The sequence below is a fragment of the Oncorhynchus masou genome, chromosome 31 (assembly GCF_036934945.1).
Source record: "Oncorhynchus masou masou isolate Uvic2021 chromosome 31, UVic_Omas_1.1, whole genome shotgun sequence".
Lineage (NCBI taxonomy): Eukaryota > Metazoa > Chordata > Actinopteri > Salmoniformes > Salmonidae > Oncorhynchus > Oncorhynchus masou.
The window spans coordinates 3329239-3344994 of NC_088242.1; the positions used below are offsets into that span (position 1 = coordinate 3329239).

The window sequence follows — 15756 nt, forward strand, 5'->3', positions numbered from 1 at the left end:
ACAGCCAGTTTCATCATAGTGCTTGATGGTTTTTGTGACTGCACGTGAAGAAACATTCCAGATTTTCTTACCTTCATTTCATAAAGTATTGATACTGTCGTTTCTCTTTGCTTATTTGAGCTGTTTTTGCCATAATATGGACTTGGTCTTTTACTAAATAGGGCTATATTCTGTATACCACCCCTACCTTATCACAACACAACTGATTGTGAAGCAATCAGTTGTTTGTTTTTAGTCCCAACCTTCAGCTCCCCTCAACCCCTCCCATCTATCTCTGAACACCATCCAGTCTTGATTACTATTTGCCATATATTGTTCAATTTTTCAAGTTCTGAACGTTTCTATTATCATAGTTACTACAGATTGTAAATTGTTGTATAGTTGTATACCCCATATATATATATAACATTCTATTGGTTGCAAGAATTTTGTATAATAATTTAAATTGAAAAACTCCTGCATAGTTTTGAGTATCAGTTCATAAACTATGTGCCATGGAATCGGTACATCAAAAATCGCATCCCAACTATTTTTGCAATCTGTATGGCACAGCTGTACATGTTTGGTGGTATATTTTTTTAAGAATAACAATTTTCTTTAGCCAATTTTGGTCTGCTAATGCAGGACCGACAGACAAGGTCCTTACTTTCTCCCCTCTCCACATTCTTGCTGTAATGCTCCAATCATTTGGTTGTAATTTTGCGTAGAGCGCGAGTACATTTCCATATGTCTGTGTGACATAACTCCACCAGTCCTATTTATTTATCATTTACAAAGATTATTCCATTTTTACATTTTATTTTCTAAAATATGATTTTGTTTTGTTTTGTCAACTAGTATATTTGACTTTAACCATAATATTTAATATATACAGTGCCTTGCGAAAGTATTCGGCCCCCTTGAACTTTGTGACCTTTTGCCACATTTCAGGCTTCAAACATAAAGATATAAAACTGTATTTTTTTGTGAAGAATCAACAACAAGTGGGACACAATCATGAAGTGGAACGACATTTATTGGATATTTCAAACTTTTTTAACAAATCAAAAACTAAAAAATTGGGCGTGCACAATTATTCAGCCCCTTTACTTTCAGTGCAGCAAACTCTCTCCAGAAGTTCAGTGAGGATCTCTGAATGATCCAATGTTGACCTAAATGACTAATGATGATAAATACAATCCACCTGTGTGTAATCAAGTCTCCGTATAAATGCACCTGCACTGTGATAGTATCAGAGGTCTGTTAAAAGCGCAGAGAGCATCATGAAGAACAAGGAACACACCAGGCAGGTCCAAGATACTGTTGTGAAGAAGTTTAAAGCCAGATTTGGATACAAAAAGATTTCCCAAGCTTTAAACATCCCAAGGAGCACTGTGCAAGCGATAATATTGAAATGGAAGGAGTATCAGACCACTGCAAATCTACCAAGACCTGGCCGTCCCTCTAAACTTTCAGCTCATACAAGGAGAAGACTGATCAGAGATGTAGCCAAGAGGCCCATGATCACTCTGGATGAACTGCAGAGATCTACAGCTGAGGTGGGAGACTCTGTCCATAGGACAACAATCAGTCGTATATTGCACAAATCTGGCCTTTATGGAAGAGTGGCAAGAAGAAAGCCATTTCTTAAAGATATCCATAAAAAGTGTCTTTTAAAGTTTGCCACAAGCCACCTGGGAGACACACCAAACATGTGGAAGAAGGTGCTCTGGTCAGATGAAACCAAAATTGAACTTTTTGGCAACAATGCAAAACGTTATGTTTGGCGTAAAAGCAACAAAGCTCATCACCCTGACCACACCATCCCCACTGTCAAACATGGTGGTGGCAGCATCATGGTTTGGGCCTGCTTTTCTTCAGCAGGGACAGGGAAGATGGTTAAAATTGATGGGAAGATGGATGGAGCCAAATACAGGACCATTCTGGAAAAAACCTGATGGAGTCTGCAAAAGACCTGAGACTGGGACGGAGATTTGTCTTCCAACAAGACAATGATCCAAAACATAAAGCAAAATCTACAATGGAATGGTTCAAAAATAAACGTATCCAGGTGTTAGAATGGCCAAGTCAAAGTCCAGACCTGAATCCAATCGAGAATCTGTGGAAAGAACTGAAAACTGCTGTTCACAAATGCTCTCCATCCAACCTCACTGAGCTCGAGCTGTTTTGCAAGGAGGAATGGGAAAAAATTTCAGTCTCTCGATGTGCAAAACTGATAGAGACATACCCCAAGCGACTTACAGCTGTAATCGCAGCAAAAGGTGGTGCTACAAAGTATTAACTTAAGGGGGCTGAATAATTTTGCACGCCCAATTTTTCAGTTTTTGATTTGTTAAAAAAGTTTGAAATATCCAATAAATGTCGTTCCACTTCATGATTGTGTCCCACTTGTTGTTGATTCTTCACAAAAAAATACAGTTTTATATCTTTATGTTTGAAGCCTGAAATGTGGCAAAAGGTCACAAAGTTCAAGGGGGAGAATACTTTCGCAAGGCACTGTATATATTTAATAATTAATATTTGTTGTATTTGTTCTGTCTTTTCTGGTGGATTAAACTGAAATTGCAACCAACTTTCTATGTCTTAAAAAATGATATTTTGGAGATTATTTCATTTTCAAATAACCGAAAAGTGAGAGGTTGTAATCTGAATAAAGGGAACAAAGGCTTGAACATTTCACTCTTTATTTCTGTAGTTCTCTTTACAGTTATATTCATTCCTTCTGCACCCAGCAATCAACTATATCTATCAGTCTCTGGTGTCAGTCTCTGGTGTCAGTTTCAACTGTCTATCAGTCTCTGGTGTCAGTCTCTGGTGTCAGTTTCAACTGTCTATCAGTCTCTGGTGTCAGTTTCAACTGTCTATCAGTCTCTGGTGTCAGTTTCAACTGTCTATCAGTCTCTGGTGTCAGTTTCAACTGTCTATCAGTCTCTGGTGTCAGTTTCAACTTTCTATCAGTCTCTGGTGTCAGTTTCAACTTTCTATCAGTCTCTGGTGTCAGTTTCAACTGTCTATCAGTCTCTGGTGTCAGTTTCAACTGTCTATCAGTCTCTGGTGTCAGTTTCAACTGTCTATCAGTATCTGGTGTCAGTTTCAACTGTCTATCAGTCTCTGGTGTCAGTTTCAACTGTCTATCAGTCTCTGGTGTCAGTTTCAACGGTCCATCAGTCTCTGGTGTCAGTCTCAACTGTCTATCAGTCTCTGGTGTCAGTTTCAACTCTGTCCATCAGTCTCTGGTGTCAGTTTCAACTGTCTATCACTCTCTGGTGTCAGTTTCAACTGTCTATCAGTCTCTGGTGTCAGTTTCAACTGTCTATCAGTCTCTGGTGTCAGTTTCAACGCTCCATCAGTCTCTGGTGTCAGTCTCTGCTGTCAGTTTCAACTCTCTATCAGTCTCTGGTGTCAGTTTCAACTGTCTATCAGTCTCTGGTGTCAGTTTCAACTGTCTATCAGTCTCTGGTGTAGGTTTCAACAGTCCATCAGTCTCTGGAGTCTGTCTCTGCTGTCAGTTTCAACTCTCTATCAGTCTTTGGTGTCAGTTTCAACTGTCTATCAGTCTCTGGTGTCAGTTTCAACTGTCTATCAGTATCTGGTGTCAGTTTCAACTGTCTATCAGTCTCTGGTGTCAGTTTCAACTGTCTATCAGTCTCTGGTGTCAGTTTCAACTGTCTATCAGTCTCTGGTGTCAGTTTCAACGGTCCATCAGTCTCTGGTGTCAGTCTCAACTGTCTATCAGTCTCTGGTGTCAGTTTCAACTCTGTCCATCAGTCTCTGGTGTCAGTTTCAACTGTCTATCAGTCTCTGGTGTCAGTTTCAACTGTCTATCAGTCTCTGGTGTCAGTTTCAACTGTCTATCAGTCTCTGGTGTCAGTTTCAACGGTCCATCAGTCTCTGGTGTCAGTCTCTGTTGTCAGTTTCAACTCTCTATCAGTCTCTGGTGTCAGTTTCAACTGTCCATCAGTCTCTGGTGTCAGTTTCAACTGTCTATCAGTCTCTGGTGTCAGTTTCAACTGTCTATCAGTCTCTGGTGTCGGTTTCAACAGTCCATCAGTCTCTGGTGTCAGTCTCTGCTGTCAGTTTCAACTCTCTATCAGTCTCTGGTGTCAGTTTCAACTGTCTATCAGTCTCTGGTGTCAGTTTCAACTGTCTATCAGTCTCTGGTGTCAGTTTCAACTGTCTATCAGTCTCTGGTGTCAGTTTCAACTGTCTATCAGTCTCTGGTGTCCGTTTCAACTGTCTATCAGTCTCTGGTGTCAGTTTCAACTGTCTATCAGTCTCTGGTGTCAGTTTCAACTGTCCATCAGTCTCTGGTGTCAGTTTCAACTGTCTATCAGTCTCTGGTGTCAGTTTCAACTGTCTATCAGTCTCTGGTGTCAGTTTCAACTGTCCATCAGTCTCTGGTGTCAGTTTCAACTGTCTATCAGTCTCTGGTGTCAGTTTCAACTTTCTATCAGTCTCTGGTGTCAGTTTCAACTGTCTATCAGTCTCTGGTGTCAGTTTCAACTGTCTATCAGTCTCTGGTGTCAGTTTCAACTCTCTATCAGTCTCTGGTGTCCGTTTCAACTGTCCATCAGTCTCTGGTGTCAGTTTCAACTTTCTATCAGTCTCTGGTGTCAGTTTCAACTGTCTATCAGTCTCTGGTGTCAGTTTCAACTGTCCATCAGTCTCTGGTGTCAGTTTCAACTTTCTATCAGTCTCTGGTGTCAGTTTCAGTGGTGTCAGTTTCAACGGTCCATCAGTCTCTGGTGTCAGTTTCAACGGTCCATCAGTCTCTGATGTCCGTTTCAACTGTCTATCAGTCTCTGGTGTCAGTTTCAACTTTCTATCAGTCTCTGGTGTCAGTTTCAACTGTCTATCAGTCTCTGGTGTCAGTTTCAACTGTCTATCAGTCTCTGGTGTCAGTTTCAACTGTCTATCAGTCTCTGGTGTCAGTTTCAACTATCTATCAGTCTCTGGTGTCAGTTTCAACTGTCCATCAGTCTCTGGTGTCAGTTTCAACTTTCTATCAGTCTCTGGTGTCAGTTTCAACTGTCTATCAGTCTCTGGTGTCAGTTTCAACTGTCTATCAGTCTCTGGTGTCAGTTTCAACTTTCTATCAGTCTCTGGTGTCAGTTTCAACTGTCTATCAGTCTCTGGTGTCAGTATCTGGTGTCAGTTTCAACTTTCTATCAGTCTCTGGTGTCAGTTTCAACTTTCTATCAGTCTCTGGTGTCAGTTTCAATTTTCTATCAGTCTCTGGTGTCAGTTTCAACGATCCATCAGTCTCTGGTGTCAGTTTCAACTCTGTCCATCAGTCTCTGGTGTCAGTTTCAACTCTGTCCATCTGTCTCTCGTGTCAGTCTCTGGTGTCAGTTTCAACTTTCTATCAGTCTCTGGTGTCCGTTTCAACTGTCTATCAGTCTCTGGTGTCAGTTTCAACTGTCTATCAGTCTCTGGTGTCCGTTTCAACTGTCTATCAGTCTCTGGTGTCAGTTTCAACTGTCTATCAGTCTCTGGTGTCAGTTTCAACTGTCCATCAGTCTCTGGTGTCAGTTTCAACTGTCTATCAGTCTCTGGTGTCAGTTTCAACTGTCTATCAGTCTCTGGTGTCAGTTTCAACTGTCTTTCAGTCTCTGGTGTCAGTTTCAACTGTCTATCATTCTCTGGTGTCAGTTTCAACTGTCTATCAGTCTCTGGTGTCAGTTTCAACTGTCTATCAGTCTCTGGTGTCAGTTTCAACTCTGTCCATCAGTCTCTGGTGTCAGTTTCAACTCTGTCCATCAGTCTCTGGTGTCACTCTCAACTCTGTCCATCAGTCTCTGGTGTCAGTTTCAACTCTGTCCATCAGTCTCTGGTGTCAGTTTCAACTATGTCCATCAGTCTCTGGTGTCAGTTTCAACTCTGTCCATCAGTCTCTGGTGTCAGATTCAACTTTGTCCATCTGTCTCTGGTGTCAGTCTCTGGTGTCAGTCTCAACTCTATCAGTCTCTGGTGTCAGTCTCTGGTGTCAGACTCAACTCTATCCATCAGTCTCTGGTGTCAGTTTCAACTCTATCTATCAGTCTCTGGTGTCAGTCTCAACTCTGTCCATTTGTCTCTGGTGTCAGTCTCTGGTGTCAGTCTCAACTCTATCTATCAGTCTCTGGTGTCAGTCTCAACTCTGTCCATCAGTCTCTGGTGTCAGTCACAACTCTGTCCATCAGTCTCTGGTGTCAGTCTCAACTCTGTCCATCAGTCTCTGGTGTCAGTCTCAACTCTGTCCATCAGTCTCTGGTGTCAGTCTCAACTCTATCCATCAGTCTCTGGTGTCAGATTCAACTCTATCTAACAGTCTCTGGTGTCAGTCTCAACTCTATCAGTCTCTGGTGTCAGTCTCAACTCTATTCAACAATCTGACACCAGATTAATTTAGCCAAATAACATTGGTAGGCAGTTCTTCCACAGTCAATACCATTGCTCTTTAAGTATTATTTTTGTGTTTGTAGATAACATATTCTTTCAGTTGGCGTTGCAGGTCACTCTACTGACATTATGTACGGACAGTAATACCTTCGTATGTTGTGAATCAGACTGAAACCCAATCTCTCTCTGTCCTGAATTTACTGAGTAAATCCTGGGGTCTATTTTCAGAAGGTTACAATGTTAACAGAACATTTAGAAAGAAAAACAAGTCCACAGGCGCATCGATGACACAAGAGAAGAAAAGTACTAAAAAAATACACATCTCTCAATTGGACACCATATGCCTTGTTGATTGATCGGTTACCATGGGAGAACAGGGGGAGAGAGAAAAAATGACTCAAATCCACCCAAACCATCAACAATCTGTCCTTATTCTGCAAAGCAGATCTTTTTTGTCATTATTTTTTTAGGTCTGCTCATTTCAGCCTCTATATCTCTGTCCTTATTCTAAAAAAGCAGAGCAAATCTTGATTCTTTTTTTTAGGTCTGCTCTGCTCTACACTGTCACTACCCAGCTAGCACGTAATGTTCTGAGAACCATTTGTTTCGTGGAGCTTGGTGAGAGCGTGGTTGTCCTAATGATTATTTAGCATACAACCTTCCGACAACGTTCTGGAAGTGGTGCAGGACATCCAGCTAGCACGTAATGTTCTGAGAACCATTTGTTTCGTGGAGCTTGGTGAGAGCGTGGTTGTCTTAATGATTATTTAGCATACAACCTTCCGACAACGTTCTGGAAGTGGTGCAGGACATCCAGCTAGCACGTAATGTTCTTAGAACCATTTGTTTGCAGGACATCGTAGAGCTTGGTGAGAGCGTGGTTGTCCTAATGATTATTTAGCATACAACCTTCCGACAACGTTCTGGAAGTGGTGCAGGACATCCAGCTAGCACGTAATGTTCTTAGAACCATTTGTTTCGTAGAGCTTGGTGAGAGCGTGGTTGTCTTAATGATTATTTAGCATACAACCTTCCGACAACGTTCTGGAAGTGGTGCAGGACATCCAGCTAGCACGTAATGTTCTGAGAACCATTTGTTTCGTGGAGCTTGGTGAGAGCGTGGTTGTCCTAATGATTATTTAGCATACAACCTTCCGACAACGTTCTGGAAGTGGTGCAGGACATCCAGCTAGCACGTAATGTTCTTAGAACCATTTGTTTCGTAGAGCTTGGTGAGAGCGTGGTTGTCTTAATGATTATTTAGCATACAACCTTCCGACAACGTTCTGGAAGTGGTGCAGGACATCCAGCTAGCATGTAATGTTCTTACAACCATTTGTTTCGTAGAGCTCGGTGAGAGCGTGATTATTTAGCATACAACCTTCCGTTGTCCTAATGATTATTTAGCATACAACCTTCCGACAACGTTCTGGAAGTGGTGCAGGACATCCAGCTAGCACGTAATGTTCTTAGAACCATTTGTTTCGTAGAGCTTGGTGAGAGCGTGGTGTCTTAATGATTATTTAGCATACAACCTTCCGACAACGTTCTGGAAGTGGTGCAAGACATCCAGCTAGCATGTAATGTTCTTACAACCATTTGTTTCGTAGAGCTCGGTGAGAGCGTGGTTGTCTTAATGATTATTTAGCATACAACCTTCCGACAACGTTCTGGAAGTGGTGCAGGACATCCAGCTAGCACGTAATGTTCTTAGAACCATTTGTTTCGTAGAGCTTGGTGAGAGCGTGGTTGTCCTAATGATTATTTAGCATACAACCTTCCGACAACGTTCTGGAAGTGGTGCAGGACATCCAGCTAGCACGTAATGTTCTTAGAACCATTTGTTTCGTAGAGCTTGGTGAGAGCGTGGTTGTCTTAATGATTATTTAGCATACAACCTTCCGACAACGTTCTGGAAGTGGTGCAGGACATCTAACTAGCACGTAATGTTCTGAGAACCACATCTCTCAGCTGGGAATTTCAGTACTTCAGTATAACGTCTCATACAGGTTTCCTCATCGTTCTATTTAAACTTTCAATTTAAAAAAACGGAAAAAATTTGTTACGTTCATAGAATGTTCTAAGAATTTTATTTAAAAACATATACATTCTGTTCTCTACGTCAATATAACTCTTGTCTATCCTCTATCTTCTAAAGTGTGTTCAAGGGTGTTGGCCACGCCACACTAATTGGCCAAACCTGATCTTAATAATGAGCGCTTGTTTCCTTTGACATAGGTTCTGTTTGACTAAAATGAACATCTTTGTATGAGTTTCAAATGAAAACATGTCATGCTAGTTTCATCCTGGTGGTGCAGTGGACTCATTCCATGGATGGTGAACAGATGATCATATGTTTGAATCTCACTGACTCTGTGCCTCAATAAAAAAAAAGTAATGTGTTTGAATGATTAAAACCTCTTGGAACTCCCCATCCCGGATCCGGGATCGTGACTAAAGCCTCAGGCTCATTAGCATAACGCAACGTTAACGATTTCTGAAATGCTCTCAAGCTTAGCCTTTTCTTAACAACACTGTCATCTCAGATTTTCAAAATATGCTTTTGAACCATAGAAATTGACTAATTTGTGTAAGAGTATGCAAAGCTAGCATAGCATTTTGAGTAGCATTTAGCACGCAACATTTTCACAAAAACCAGATAACCAAATAAATAAAATCATTTACCTTTGAAGAGCTTCTGATGTTTTCAATGAGGAGACTCTCAGTTACATACCAAATGCGCAGTTTTTCCTGAAAGCGTCTGTGTGTAGGAGAAATCGTTCCGTTTTCTACATTGCGTCTGGCTACCGAAACGAACCGAAAATTCAGTCACCTACAACGTAAAACTTTTTCCGAATTAACTACATAATATCGACCGAAACATGGCAAACGTTTTTTGGAATCAATCCTCAAGGTGTTTTTTCACATATATCTTCATTGATATGCAGTTCGTGGAAGCTTGCTTTCCTCTCTGTATCCCATGGAAAAATACTGGCAGCTGCCTTTTGCGCACCAATTTCGGCGCAGGACACCGGGCGGACACCCCAGAGCCTCAAAACAGAGCCTCAAAAATCCTGCTCATTTGCTGGATGCCGTCTCATCTTGGTTTTGCCTGAAGCTCACGTTCTAGGGCACGCACAGAAAATATCTTGGTAGTTCTGGACACGTCAGAGTGTTTTCTTTCGAAAGCTATCAATTATATGCATAGTCGAGCATCTTTTTGTGACAAAATATCTTGTTTAAAATGGGAACGTTTTTCATCCAAAAATGAAATAGCGCCCCCAGAGCATCAACAGGTTAATGCAAAAGTAAAGACATGTCCTATTTGTGCTCGGAGTTCAAAACAAAACAGTTCAACGAAGCCAGCAGTGTTATTAAACGTTTTATCGAACGTTAATAAAAACCTCCCAGGAAAACTTTCAGGGAGCTGTTTCAGTATGATATCATGGAGTCCGGGGGAACAGTCCGGCTAGTCGAATACCTACCAACTACACTCCTTAACAGGAACCATCGTTAAAACATTCCGTTCTTAGAACGTTTTTAAAATATATATATGTTTTACTGGTCTGGAAACCCAAAAAACCTACGTTCCCACAACTTCCAAGTAACAAAATGTGCTAGCTGGGTACAGACCCTCTGGAGATGTTGATCTGCGTCACTCCTCCTCTTCTCGTTTGAAAAGAGAACAGGTCCTCGAGGGGGGCTCTGAGTTCAAGCACCAAGATGTCATCCACTCCACCACCCGGACCCTCACACAACCTATCTAACCTCTCATGTGTAACATTTTATTTATTTTTATAGGCCCATCCACCAATCCACACTCCCCTCCTCCTCCTCCTCCTCCTCCTCCTCCCCCTCCCCCTCCTCCACCTCCTCCTCCCCCTCCTCCTCCTCCCCCTCTTCCACCTCCTCCTCCTCCTCCCCCTCCTCCTCCTCCACCTCCTCCTCCCCCTCCCCCCTCCTCCAACTCCTCCCCCCTCCTCCTCCTCCTCCCCCTCCTCCTCCTCCCCCCCTCCTCCCCCTCCTCCCCTCTTCCACCTCCTCCTCCTCCTCCTCCCCTCCTCCTCCTCCACCTCCTCCTCCTCCCCCTCCTCCTCCTCCGCCTCCTCCTCCTCCTCCCCCTCCTCGGAGGGAAACAGTAACTTTGTTTAGCATTTCAGTATTTTTTACACCTATGTTGTTACAAATACATTAATCATATATTCTACATACATGGATCTTATATACACAGTGTTACATGGGAAGGATGGGGGGGGGGTATGAGGGTAGAAACTATTGGCCAGTCTTTCAGTCTTTTCCATGATGCTCCTATACTGCCCTCATCTGAGTGATTGAAGCTGGGAGAACAGGGCGTACTGTCAGGCTGTGATGCAGCCCGACAGTATGCTCTCGATGGTGCTACTATAGAACACTGTGATGCAGCCCGACAGTATGCTCTCGATGGTGCTCCTATAGAACACTGTGATGCAGCCTGACAGTATGCTCTCGATGGTGCTCCTATAGAACACTGTGATGCAGCCTGACAGTATGCTCTCGATGGTGCTACTATAGAACACTGTGATGCAGCCTGACAGTATGCTCTCGATGGTGCTACTATAGAACACTGTGATGCAGCCTGACAGTATGCTCTCGATGGTGCTACTATAGAACACTGTGATGCAGCCTGACAGTATGCTCTCGATGGTGCTACTATAGAACACTGTGATGCAGCCTGACAGTATGCTCTCGATGGTGCTACTATAGAACACTGTGATGCAGCCTGACAGTATGCTCTCGATGGTGCTACTATAGAACACTGTGATGCAGCCTGACAGTATGCTCTCGATGGTGCCACTATAGAACACTGTGATGCAGCCTGACAGTATGCTCTCCATGGTGCTCCTATAGAACACTGTCAGGGACCTCTGGGACAGGCCAAATTTCTTCAACATCCTGAGTTTGAAGAGTCGCTGTCGTGCCTTCCTCACTACGGTGTCCGTGTAGTTAGACCATTTCAGCATCTCTGGGATGTGGACGCCAAGTAATTTGAAGTTATTTCATTTTTGTCATTCGTCTTATGATAGGGCGTAGGCCTAGTGGCTAGAGCGTTGGATTAGTAACCAAAAGGTTGCAGGATCGAATTCCAGAGCTGACCAGGTACAAATCTGTCATTCTGCCCCGGAACAGGCAGTTAACCCCCTCCCCCTCTGGCCCCCCTCCCTCTCTATTCCTAGGCCATCATTGAAAATAAGAATTTGTTCTTAACTGACTTTCCTAGTGAATTTTTTTATTTTAATTTTACCTTTATTTAACCAGGCAAGTCAGTTAAAGAACAAATTCTTATTTTCAATGACGGCCTGGGAACAGTGGGTTAACTGCCTGTTCAGGGGCAGAACGACAGATTTGTACCTTGTCAGCTCGGGGGTTTGAACTCGCAACCTTCCGGTTACTAGTCGAACGCTCTAACCACTAGGCTAAGGTAAAAAATAGCTTGTATACCTAGCTATATAATCAGTATTCAGACCCCTTGACTTTTTCCACAATTTGTTACGTTACGCCTTACTCTAAAATGGATTTAATAAATAAAAATAGTCAGCAATCTACACACAAAACACACACACACACACACAGCGCACACTTTACACAGGTGTAGTCAGATCAAAGTTCCCCTTTAAAACGAACAGTTATGACGTCACAGTCAGAAGTGAGAGGTCAACCCGAAACACTACAAATGTCAGGCACAATGAAGTGACATTTTCCCTCATAAAACAGATAAGTATTGCACATACACATACACACTCTTTCCCTTTCTGTCTCCCCCTGCCCTCCCTCTCTGTCTCCTCCCTCCTCCCTCTCTGTCTCCTCCCTCCCTCCTCCCTCCCTGTCTCCTCCCTCGTCCCTCGCTGTCTCCTCCCTCCCTGTCTTCTCCCTCCCACCTCCCTCTCTGTCTCCTCCCTCCCACCTCCCTCTCTGTCTCCTCCCTCCTCCCTCTCTGTCTCCTCCCTCCCTGTCTCCTCCTCCCACCTCCCTCTTTGTCTCCCCCTGCCCTCCCTCTCTGTCTCCTCCCTCCTCCCTGTCTGTCTCCCCTTGCCCTCCCTCTCTGTCTCCTCCCTCTCTGTCTCCTCCCTCCTCCCTCTCTGTCTCCTCCCTCCCTCCTCCCTCTCTGTCTCCTCCCTCCTCCCTCTCTGTCTCCTCCCTCCTCCCTCTCTGTCCCCTCCCTCCCCCTCCCTTTCTGTCTCCCTCCCTCCCCCTCTCTGTCTCCTCCCTCCTCCCTCTCTGTCTCCCCTTGCCCTCCCTCTCTGTCTCCTCCCTCCTCCCTCTCTGTCTCCTCCCTCCTCCCTCTCTGTCTCCCCCTGCCCTCCTCCCTGTCTGTCTCCCCTTGCCCTCCCTCTCTGTCTCCTCCCTCCTCCCTCTCTGTCTCCTCCCTCCTCCCTGTCTGTGTCCCCTTGCCCTCCCTCTCTGTCTCCTCCCTCCTCCCTCTCTGTCTCCTCCCTCCCTCCTCCCTCTCTGTCTCCTCCCTCCTCCCTCTCTGTCTCCTCCCTCCTCCCTCTCTGTCTCCCCTTGCCCTCCCTCTCTGTCTCCTCCCTCTCTGTCTCTCTGTCTCCTCCCTCTCTGTCTCCAGGGGAACAGGGGAACCAACACCTACCTGGAGGTGACTGGGGAACCAACACCTACCTGGAGGTGACAGGGGAACCAACACCTACCTGGAGGTGACAGGGGAACCAACACCTACCTGGAGGTGACAGGGGAACCTGGAGGTGACAGGGGAACCAACATCTACCTGGAGGTGACAGGGGAACCAACACCTACCTGGAGGTGACAGGGGAACCAACACCTACCTGGAGGTGATAGGGGAACCTGGAGGTGACAGAGGGACCTGGAGGTGACAGGGGGACCTGGAGGTGACAGGGGAACCAACATCTACCTGGAGGTGACAGGGGAACCAACACCTACCTGGAGGTGACAGGGGGACCTGGAGGTGACAGAGGGACCTGGAGGTGACAGGGGGACCTGTGGGTGACAGGGGAACCAACACCTACCTGGAGGTGACAGGGGGACCAACACCCCCCCCCCCCCAGGCACAACTATGACAACATAACCAACAAAAACAGGTCACAACTCCTGCAGCTCTTTCACAAGCTGGGTCTGTACATAGTCATAGTTACCAACAATGACAAATGGTTTGATAAAGAATGGAAAAACCTAAGAAAGAAATTGAAAGACCCATCCAATCAAAAACATAGAGACCCAGAAAACACGAGTCTTTGCCTTCACTATGGTGAATCACTGAAACAATGCAGAAATACACTACGGGAAAATAAGGAACAGCATGTCAGAAATCAGCTCAATGTAATTGAAGAATCCATAGACTCTAACCACTTCTGGGAAAATTGGACAACTCTAAACAAACAACACAAAGAATTATCTATCCAAAACAGAGTGATGTATGTATAAACCACTTCTCCAATATTTTTGTCTCTATAACAAAGAACAAAGAACAAAAATATATACATTATCAAATCTTAGAATCAACTATTAAAGACTACCAGAACCCACTGGATTCTCCAATTACATTGAATGAGTTACAGGACAAAATAAAAACTCTCCAACCCAAAAAGGCCTGTGGTGTTGATGGTATCCTCAATGAAATGATCAAATATACAGACAACAAATTCCAATTGGCTATACTAAAACTCTTTAACATCATCCTTAGCTCTGGCATCTTCCCCAATATTTGGAACCAAGGACTGATCACCCCAATCCACAAAAATGGAGGCAAACTTGACCCAAATAACTACCGTGGAATATGCGTCAACAGCAACCTTGGGAAAATCCTCTGCATTATCATTAACAGCAGATTTCCTCAGTGAAAACAATGTACTGAGCAAATGTCAAATTGGCATTTTACCAAATTACCGTACGTCAGACCATGTATTCACCCTACTAATTGACAAACAAACAAACCAAAACAAAGGCAAAGTCTCCTCATGCTTTGTTGATTTCAAAAAAGCTTTTGACTCAATTTGGCATGAGGGTCTGATCGGAGGATCTGCTATACAAATTGATAGAAAGTGGTGTTGGGGGTAAAACATACGGCATTATAAAATCCATGTACACAAACAACAAGTACAGTGCCTTGCGAAAGTATTCGGCCCCCTTGAACTTTGCGACCTTTTGCCACATTTCAGGCTTCAAACATAAAGATATAAAACTGTATTTTTTTGTGAAGAATCAACAACAAGTGGGACATAATCATGAAGTGGAACGACATTTATTGGATATTTCAAACTTTTTTAACAAATCAAAAACTGAAAAATTGGGCGTGCAAAATTATTCAGCCCTCTAAAGTTAATACTTTGTAGCGCCACCTTTTGCTGCGATTACAGCTGTAAGTCGCTTGGGGTATGTCTCTATCAGTTTTGCACATCGAGAGACTGAAACTTTTTTGAAAAAAGTCACGCACAGTGAGGCGAAACTTTTGGAGGATGGCCTGGTGTCAAGAAGGGCAGCAAAGAAGCCACTTCTCTCCAGGAAAAACATCAGGGACAGACTGATATTCTACAAAAGGTCCAGGGATTGGACTGCTGAGGACTGGGGTAAAGTCATTTTGTCTGATGAATCCCCTTTCCGGTTGTTTGGGGCATCCGGAAAAATGCTTGTCTGGAGAAGACAAGCTGAGCGCTACCATCAGTCCTGTGTCATGCCTACAGTAAAGCATCCTGAGATCATTCATGTGTAGGGTTGCTTCTCAGCCAAGGGAGTGGGCTCACTCACAATTTTGCCTAAGAGCACAACCATGAATAAAGAATGGTACCAACACATCCTCCAAGAGCAACTTCTCCCAACCATCCAGGAACAGTTTGGTGACGAACAATGCCTTTTCCAGCATGATGGAGCACCTTGCCATAAGGAAAAAGTGGCTCGGGGAACAAAGCATCGATATTGTGGGTCTATGGCCAGGAAACTCCCCAGACCTTAATCCCATTGAGAACTTGTGGTTAATCCTCAAGAGGTGGGTGGACAAACAAAAAAACACTAATTCTGACAAACTCCAAGCATTGATTATGCAAGAATGGGCTGCCATCAGTCAGGATGTGGCCCAGAAGTTAATTGACAGCATGCCAGGGCGGATTGCAGAGGTCTTGAAAAAGAAGGGTCAACACTGCAAATATTGACTCTTTGCATCAACTTCATGTAATTGTCAATAAAAGCCTTCAACACTTATGAAATGCTTGTAATTATACTTCAGTATTCCATAGTAACTTCTGAAAAAAATATCTGAAGACACTGAAGCAGCAAACTTTGTGAAAATGTATATTTGTGTCATTCCCAAAACTTTTGGCAATGGCTGTACAGACTCAGTGAGCATAGCCTTACTATTGAGAAAGGCCGCCG

General features: G+C 43.9%; 1 protein-coding gene across 1 annotated transcript in view; it reads right to left on the reverse strand.

Annotated features, from left to right (window-relative positions):
- The window catches only part of LOC135524875 (cAMP and cAMP-inhibited cGMP 3',5'-cyclic phosphodiesterase 10A-like), a 174800-nt gene that overhangs the window by 149353 nt on the left and 9691 nt on the right, over positions 1 to 15756 (reverse strand). The window lies entirely within an intron of this gene.